The sequence below is a fragment of the Pelodiscus sinensis genome, chromosome 4, assembly GCF_049634645.1.
Source record: "Pelodiscus sinensis isolate JC-2024 chromosome 4, ASM4963464v1, whole genome shotgun sequence".
Lineage (NCBI taxonomy): Eukaryota > Metazoa > Chordata > Testudines > Trionychidae > Pelodiscus > Pelodiscus sinensis.
The window spans coordinates 126,407,352-126,413,712 of record NC_134714.1 but is presented as its reverse complement, the minus strand read 5'-3'; the positions used below and the strand labels follow the sequence as shown (position 1 = coordinate 126,413,712).

Below are 6,361 nucleotides of genomic sequence, written 5' to 3'. Positions count from 1 at the left end.
AGAGCAGCTACAGAAGACAAGCGGCGCTCTCCTTCCCATCAGGAGGGAACAGTGAGGCTGGGGACAGAACAGTGAAGGCAAAATTGATGGTGTGTTTGTGAAACTAAGGGGGATAGAACTGGTTTGGGGATGGGGGAGCAGAACTAATTGCTGGAGAGAGGAAGGGCAGATAAGGGGGTGATGACCCCCCCCTTTTTTTAGTTGTTTTGCCTACCACTTCAAGCACCAATTTACAGCCAAGTCCTGTGTCTCTGTGTCCAGGACCAACATAATTTCATTTCTGGTGTCTTTGCTGAAATTCCTGCTTTTCTTAGTGCCAGCTCATGAATTTGTGGGCACCTGACTCATGATTTTTGCATGCCTGGGTTTGGTGACACTGCGTAAAAGGCACAGATTCTGACCTTGAAGAAAATCTCTACCAGCCCCCATCCCTCTTAAGTCATGGTATCCTGATGGCACATGCTAGACCTCCCCACCCACGTACATGGCTTTTGTTATGGCCTTTTCTCTCTATCTGTACATTGACTGCTTAGATTGTCAGCTTTCAAGGAGAAGGACCTGCTCTCTATTCCTGTCTATACAGTGCTATGCATGCTATTCGTGCTATACAAATAACATAACAAAATTCATGTTTTTATCATTCACTCTCTTTCTGCTTTACCCTTTTTATTCACCCTCCAGCCATACCAAGCACATAATCAGGAAGATACTAATAATTATTATTATTATAACTTAATAATAGTAATGATTACAATTCATAATCAACGTATTATATACATAGATGTTCAAAGTATTTTTCAAAATAGTGGGTGCATCGTTATTATTACCCTCATGTTTCATTTGGGGAAATCGAGGCACTACAGTTAAGGATTTCAGCAAAGGTGAGAATAGAATGCCAGGTTCCTGAGTTCCAGTGCCCTGGTCTAACAAATAGTAGGACTCTGTTTTAGGAAGGGTACCTGGATAACTAAGAAAACAGTTGTGGAAGTGGATGTTGTTAATTATGATTCATTCTTTGTGGAATGCAAGTATGTTGTCAACAGCAGGGATTGACCCAGAGGCCTTTGGATGTTAAGGCATAAGATGTTCCAGTCTAGGGACAACTCCGTTAGTTACAGCTGAAGCAAGCAAATCAGTCTCTATTTTGTGGTCCAGCCACCTCTAGCAGGGACAGAGCACTAGTCAGAATGAGTGAGAGTGGGTTACATGTACATTACTGTGGGAACATCAGACCAGCTGCTGTCTGATGTTCTTTGGCTTGCAGATCAATGCTCCAAGAGACTGAGGTGGAAAGAAAGTGAAAATGAAACAGATACTTTGTGCTCAGTCAGTTTCACTTCTGCATGCACAGCCAGTTTTCTTTCCGGAGTCTCACATGCTGGCAGGAAGAAATCAAGCTTCTTCTGGGATGTTCCTGCAGCCACTATGTAACTGTGCCCTGGGCATGGGCATTTTCTGGGCCCAGTGAATACCTATTGCATAGATGCTCAGTGGAAGGGCATTTTCTGTTCAGGGTCAAATTCAGGGGTGGGGAACCTGAGGCTCGAGGGCTGAATGTCTGGATGTCTTGGCTTGTCTGGATCCAGCTCCTGAGACTCTCTGTTAGCCAGGGCTAAAGCAGTCAAATCAGCCTCTATTTTGTGGTCCAGCCACCTTTAGCAGGGACAGAGCACTAGGCAAAATGGGTGAGGGTGGGTTACATGTACATTACAGCTCCAGCTCTCTCCCCCTCCCCCTGTTGCCCTGGAGCACACAAAATCTACTAGCCTGGACTTCCCTAGACTCTGATGCAGTGATCCCCATCACAGTGCCCGTGGGTGCCATGGCGCCCGCGGGGGCATTTGTTTGTGCCCACCAAGTGCTCGGGGCTGGCCCCACCCCGGGCGCATGGCGCATGTGCAGTGCCGGAGCTGGCCCCGGGCACGTGGCGAATTGGGTGCTCTGGCCCCCGGGCGCACAGCGAATTGGCCGCCCCACCTCCGGGTGCATGGCTATGGAGGGCGCCGGCCCCGGGCGTGCGGCTATGGGGGGCGCTGGCCCTGGGAGCGCGGCGAATTGGCCACCCCGCCCCCGGGCACGCAGCTATGGGGGAAGGAGTGCCAGCTTTGGGCGTGTAGCTCTGGAGGATGCTGGCACCAGGCTTGCTGTGAATGGGCGGCCCTCCCGCCCTTGGCCACGTGGCGCATAGGGTTGCTGGCCCCAGGCACATGGCTCATGAGGGTGTGGCGTATGCGCGGCCCCACCCCCAGGTGCGCGAGTGTCCCCGCCCTCTGGCGCCCGACAGGCGAACGGCCACGCCTTCTGGCGCCCGGCAGCTTCAAATGGTTGGGGACCACTGCTCTGATGTGTGAGGGAGACTGTGGGGAGTGTCTTTCTCCTTCTTAGTCAGGAGAACGTTAGTGAGTGGTATTTTTGTTTCTCATCTGTGTGCAGCCCCCAATGGATTTTTCTGTGGGTCAGCGGCCCCCAGCCCAAAAAAGGTTCCCACCCCTGGACTGATAGCTATATGTGGGGTCAGGAAGGAATTGGGTGGGATTCACTTTCCTCTGCAGCATGTGGATGCGGGACACTTGCCAGAAGTATCTGGGTATATCTCACCTACTCATTTCCCTGCCATTGCTGGAGTCTCAGGCACCAGTGCACCTCAGTCTGTCCTGTTCTCTGCCTGTGGCACATAATAGTCTAGTCTGCTGTAGACTCTAATACTTTGGTCTGATTTGGTTATTAGATTTAGTGTGTGGATGCTGGGTGGTGTTGGTGGCCTGTGATATACAGAGGGTCAGACCAAACAATTGGATGGTCCCTTTTAGCCTTAAACTCTGTGATTCTATGTTTTGGGATACCAGCAGGGGAAGCACAGAAACGGCTAGGAATGTGTTTACAAAACTCTTTTTTTTTTTTTGGCCAGAAAATGCCAGTTCATCAAAAAGAAACTTTTTGTAGGACAGGGTCAGTTTTAATGAATTTCTAAACAAACACACAAAACCCTCAGAAAAGTTTTGAAACTGAACTCTTTTCTGTGAACATTTCTGATTTTTCTGATTTGCAGTAACTTTTGTTTTTTCAGTTTCAACTAACTGAAGTCAAAAGCAGTGTATAAAGTAAGAAGGGGTTGAAATTGAAACAAAATGTTTTGATTGACTTGAACTGATTTTGTTTTATTTTTCAGTGTACAAAAAGTGTCAAGATTTCAACTGCTTGTATCACACTGGGATCTCCAGTACTTTGCACCATGAATTTATGATGGGCTGGTTCTTCTTAATTCCTTGTTTGTTTAATTTGAGCTGTCTGTTTCTGCCAATAAAAAAAAATGGAGAGGATGTTCCTTTTTGAAAAAAAATATTTTTTCCACTGTATGTTCCCAGGGTCATTTACCCCGATGAAAGCTGTAGCCCTGCCTCCAGCTCGTTCAATGTTTAACTGCACTATGTTTAAGCATGGCAGCAAACAAAAGGAAAGTTGACACTGAAAGCCATTCATTTAAAGCAGAGTGGACTGATGCTTGCTGTTTTATTTTCCCATGACATCAAAGGCTTGACCACAGGCCTGCTGATGGGAAGGGGAGGGAGGGAAGGAGGCAGTTGCCCAGGGGCCTGACAATTCACAGAGGCCCGGGCCTCCTGCCACTGCTGATGTAGGAGCAGCAGTACCCAGACCCCAAGCCCTTTAAGTTGCCAATGAGATGCTGCACGGTGCGCTCCCACTGTCTTTTAGGGCTTCCTGGGGAGGTAGATGTGCTCCAGGCAGCACTGGGGAGGAGCTGCGATCTGGACGGCACTGAGGGCGGGACTGCTTTTGGCCCCACCCCTTCTGCCCAAGGTCCCGCCCCTTCCAGGAATGCAGAGCCAGTCCCCCCCCCTCCCCACACACACACACACACAGTTTGCCCGGAGGCCTGGCATAGCTGTCGGCTCCCCTGCTTGGCCAGTGTGTTACATTTGTACGGAGACTGTGGCTCTGGTTATAAGTGGGAACATTTACTGGCCCTATAAGTTGAATCTTTCTTGTCTGGGATTCTCTGGTCCAGCAACATCTGTGGTCCAGCATCCTCAGGGGCCCTGTGGGTATTTTGGAATTGAAGCACTCAGGGAGAAAAGCCATGGCAGCAGGATCACAGACATTGCCAGATCAGAGAGCCTAAGAAACTGGGAGTGGGAGCCAGCCAGAAGACTGGGGGCAGGGAGGCCAGCGGCCGGGAGCAGAGCCAGGCTGGTGGCTGACCAGGGCCGGGGATGGGCGCAGAGCTGGGCAGCAGCAGGGGAGAGCAACAACCAGCCTAGGAGCTCAGGCCCTCAGGCAGAGCGGAGCAAGGAACAGTCTGGAGGTCAGGCCTCAGGCAGGGTGGAGCACGGGACAGTTCAATGTCCTGGTGTTGGCATACAGCAGTCCCCATGGCCTAAGGTGGAGAGGCTGTCACTCAGGGGTGGGGTGGATAGCAGGGGCCCTAGACCAGGGCTTTAACAGTGGTAGAATGTTCCACCATTAGGCCAACCGGGATCCGACTGAAATATGCTGGCTGGGGTTTGGGCTACAACGTAACTGGATTACAGTTTGGTGTCCCTGGGCTAGTTCCTACACTCCCTTGTGCTGCACCTGTGGCTTGGGTCATCCCCCATCTCCCTGGGGTACTCTAGTAGTAGCCCCAGCGGCTTCTTGGTGCTCTGGTTGGTTGATAACTCTGGTGAGTCCTCAGCAGGAGTCCCCTTCAGACTCAAGCCCCAGCAGTGGGCAAGAAGCACTTGTCTCTTCTGGCAGCTCCAGCCCAACTGAGCTGCATGAACCACCTTTTATATTTCCTGCCCTACCCCTCTGCTTCCTGTGGGGCAGGTGTCCTGGCGTTGCCCACCAGCGGGCACACAGGAGTTCCTCCCTAGCAGTCTCATAGGGAGGCCACCTTCCCTCACTACATGGACATTATTAAGCAGCGTAAGGTTACTATCGCTGAAACACCATGTGGCAAAGAAAGATGTTGATGCCTTTGACAACTACTGCTCTCAGGTGCAAAGACATTACGCAGTGTGATGGGGCATCTGTTAATGGAGCCCTGGGGAGGCTATGCAGAAAGCAGCCAACAGAAGACAGGCTGCAAGGAGCAGCCAAGCAGGGCCAGGCATGCCCATATAACAAGAGCTCCAGGGCAGAGCAGGTTCAGTTGCTCTCTGGAGCAGAAGGAGGGAACACTGGCTGCCTAAAAGAAGGAAGAAAGCTAGCACCTTGGACAGAGCAGTGCAGGGCAGGATCAGAGCAACTGGCTGACTGCCAAGGCTAGCATGCAAAGGCCTGTCACCCCCTCTCAACACTGAGGAAGTGACTGGGCCATCAGACTGAGGTACATTCTCAGGATGTTGAGGAGCAGTTATTTGGCTAATCATGTAGTCAGTACAATTTGTATTGACTAGAGGATTAGTTGATAAGGGCTGCTCTGCAGAGCCACAGCAGGGGTAGTTCCCAGAGTCAACTTAAGCTGGTACTAAGCAGTCACAGCTCATGCCAGCTTTGGGCCACTGTGGCTCTGCATTTTAAATGTAGTAAGAGCCACCAGGCGGTCCAGAGCCATATTTAAAATGCAGGGCCGCAGCTTGCATGGCTCCTGAATTCAGTGCGAGCCAGGACTGAGCATCCCAGCTCACGCCAGCACCTGACCACAGCAGCTCTGAATGTTAAATGTAGTAAGATGGCTCTTACTACATTAAAAATGCAGAGGTGCAGTACTCCCGGACTGGCATGAGCTGTGACTGCTTGGTCCTGGCTCGCGCTGGGTGTAGCAGCCTCCATTTGTGGCGGCTGGGGCTGGCCACAGGTAGAGGCTGCTCCACTCCAGCAACAGCCCCTGCCTGCGGCCAGCCCCAGCCACTGCAAACAGAGGCTGCTCTGGCAGTAGCTGCTGCCCTCAGCCAGCCCAGGCCACTGCAAATGGGCAGCTTGGCAGCAGCAGCTCCTGTCCACAGTGGGGGTGTGGGGGAGGGTCAGCTCTCCACTGGGACCCCCATGGACAGGGACTGATGTCGGAGCAACCTCCTCTATCCTCCCCTCCCCTTTTAAGCCAGCTCCCCATGGCGCCAGCTCCTGTTCCCCTCCTGCATCCCCGGCTGCATCTCACACAGGGGCAACAAGAGACGGGGGAAGTGAGTAGTAACTTACTAGGTAACTGACTAGTCAGCTACTCACTTACATCCCTGATATATTCCCCTGGAAAGGGGGAGAAGCACAGAGCGTGGCAAAGGTTTTGATATGACTCTGACTGTGTCCGCTATAGCAGAGGGGGCTCCTGCCACAATGGGATCTCACTGAGAGCCTGTAAAACGTCTGCAGGATCTGAACCTCAATTTGATTTCCTATCCCTGCGTAATCCACCCAGCTG

General features: G+C 51.7%; 1 long non-coding RNA gene across 3 annotated transcripts in view; it reads left to right on the top strand.

Annotated features, from left to right (window-relative positions):
* LOC142829266 (uncharacterized) overlaps positions 1–3,323 on the top strand; it is a 32,016-nt gene extending 28,693 nt beyond the window's left edge. For all 3 annotated transcript variants that reach the window (XR_012903709.1, XR_012903708.1, XR_012903707.1), the window contains one exon: positions 3,170–3,323. This is a non-coding gene — a long non-coding RNA (uncharacterized LOC142829266). The remainder of the gene's footprint in view (positions 1–3,169) is intronic.
* Positions 3,324–6,361: the final 3,038 nt, after the last annotated feature.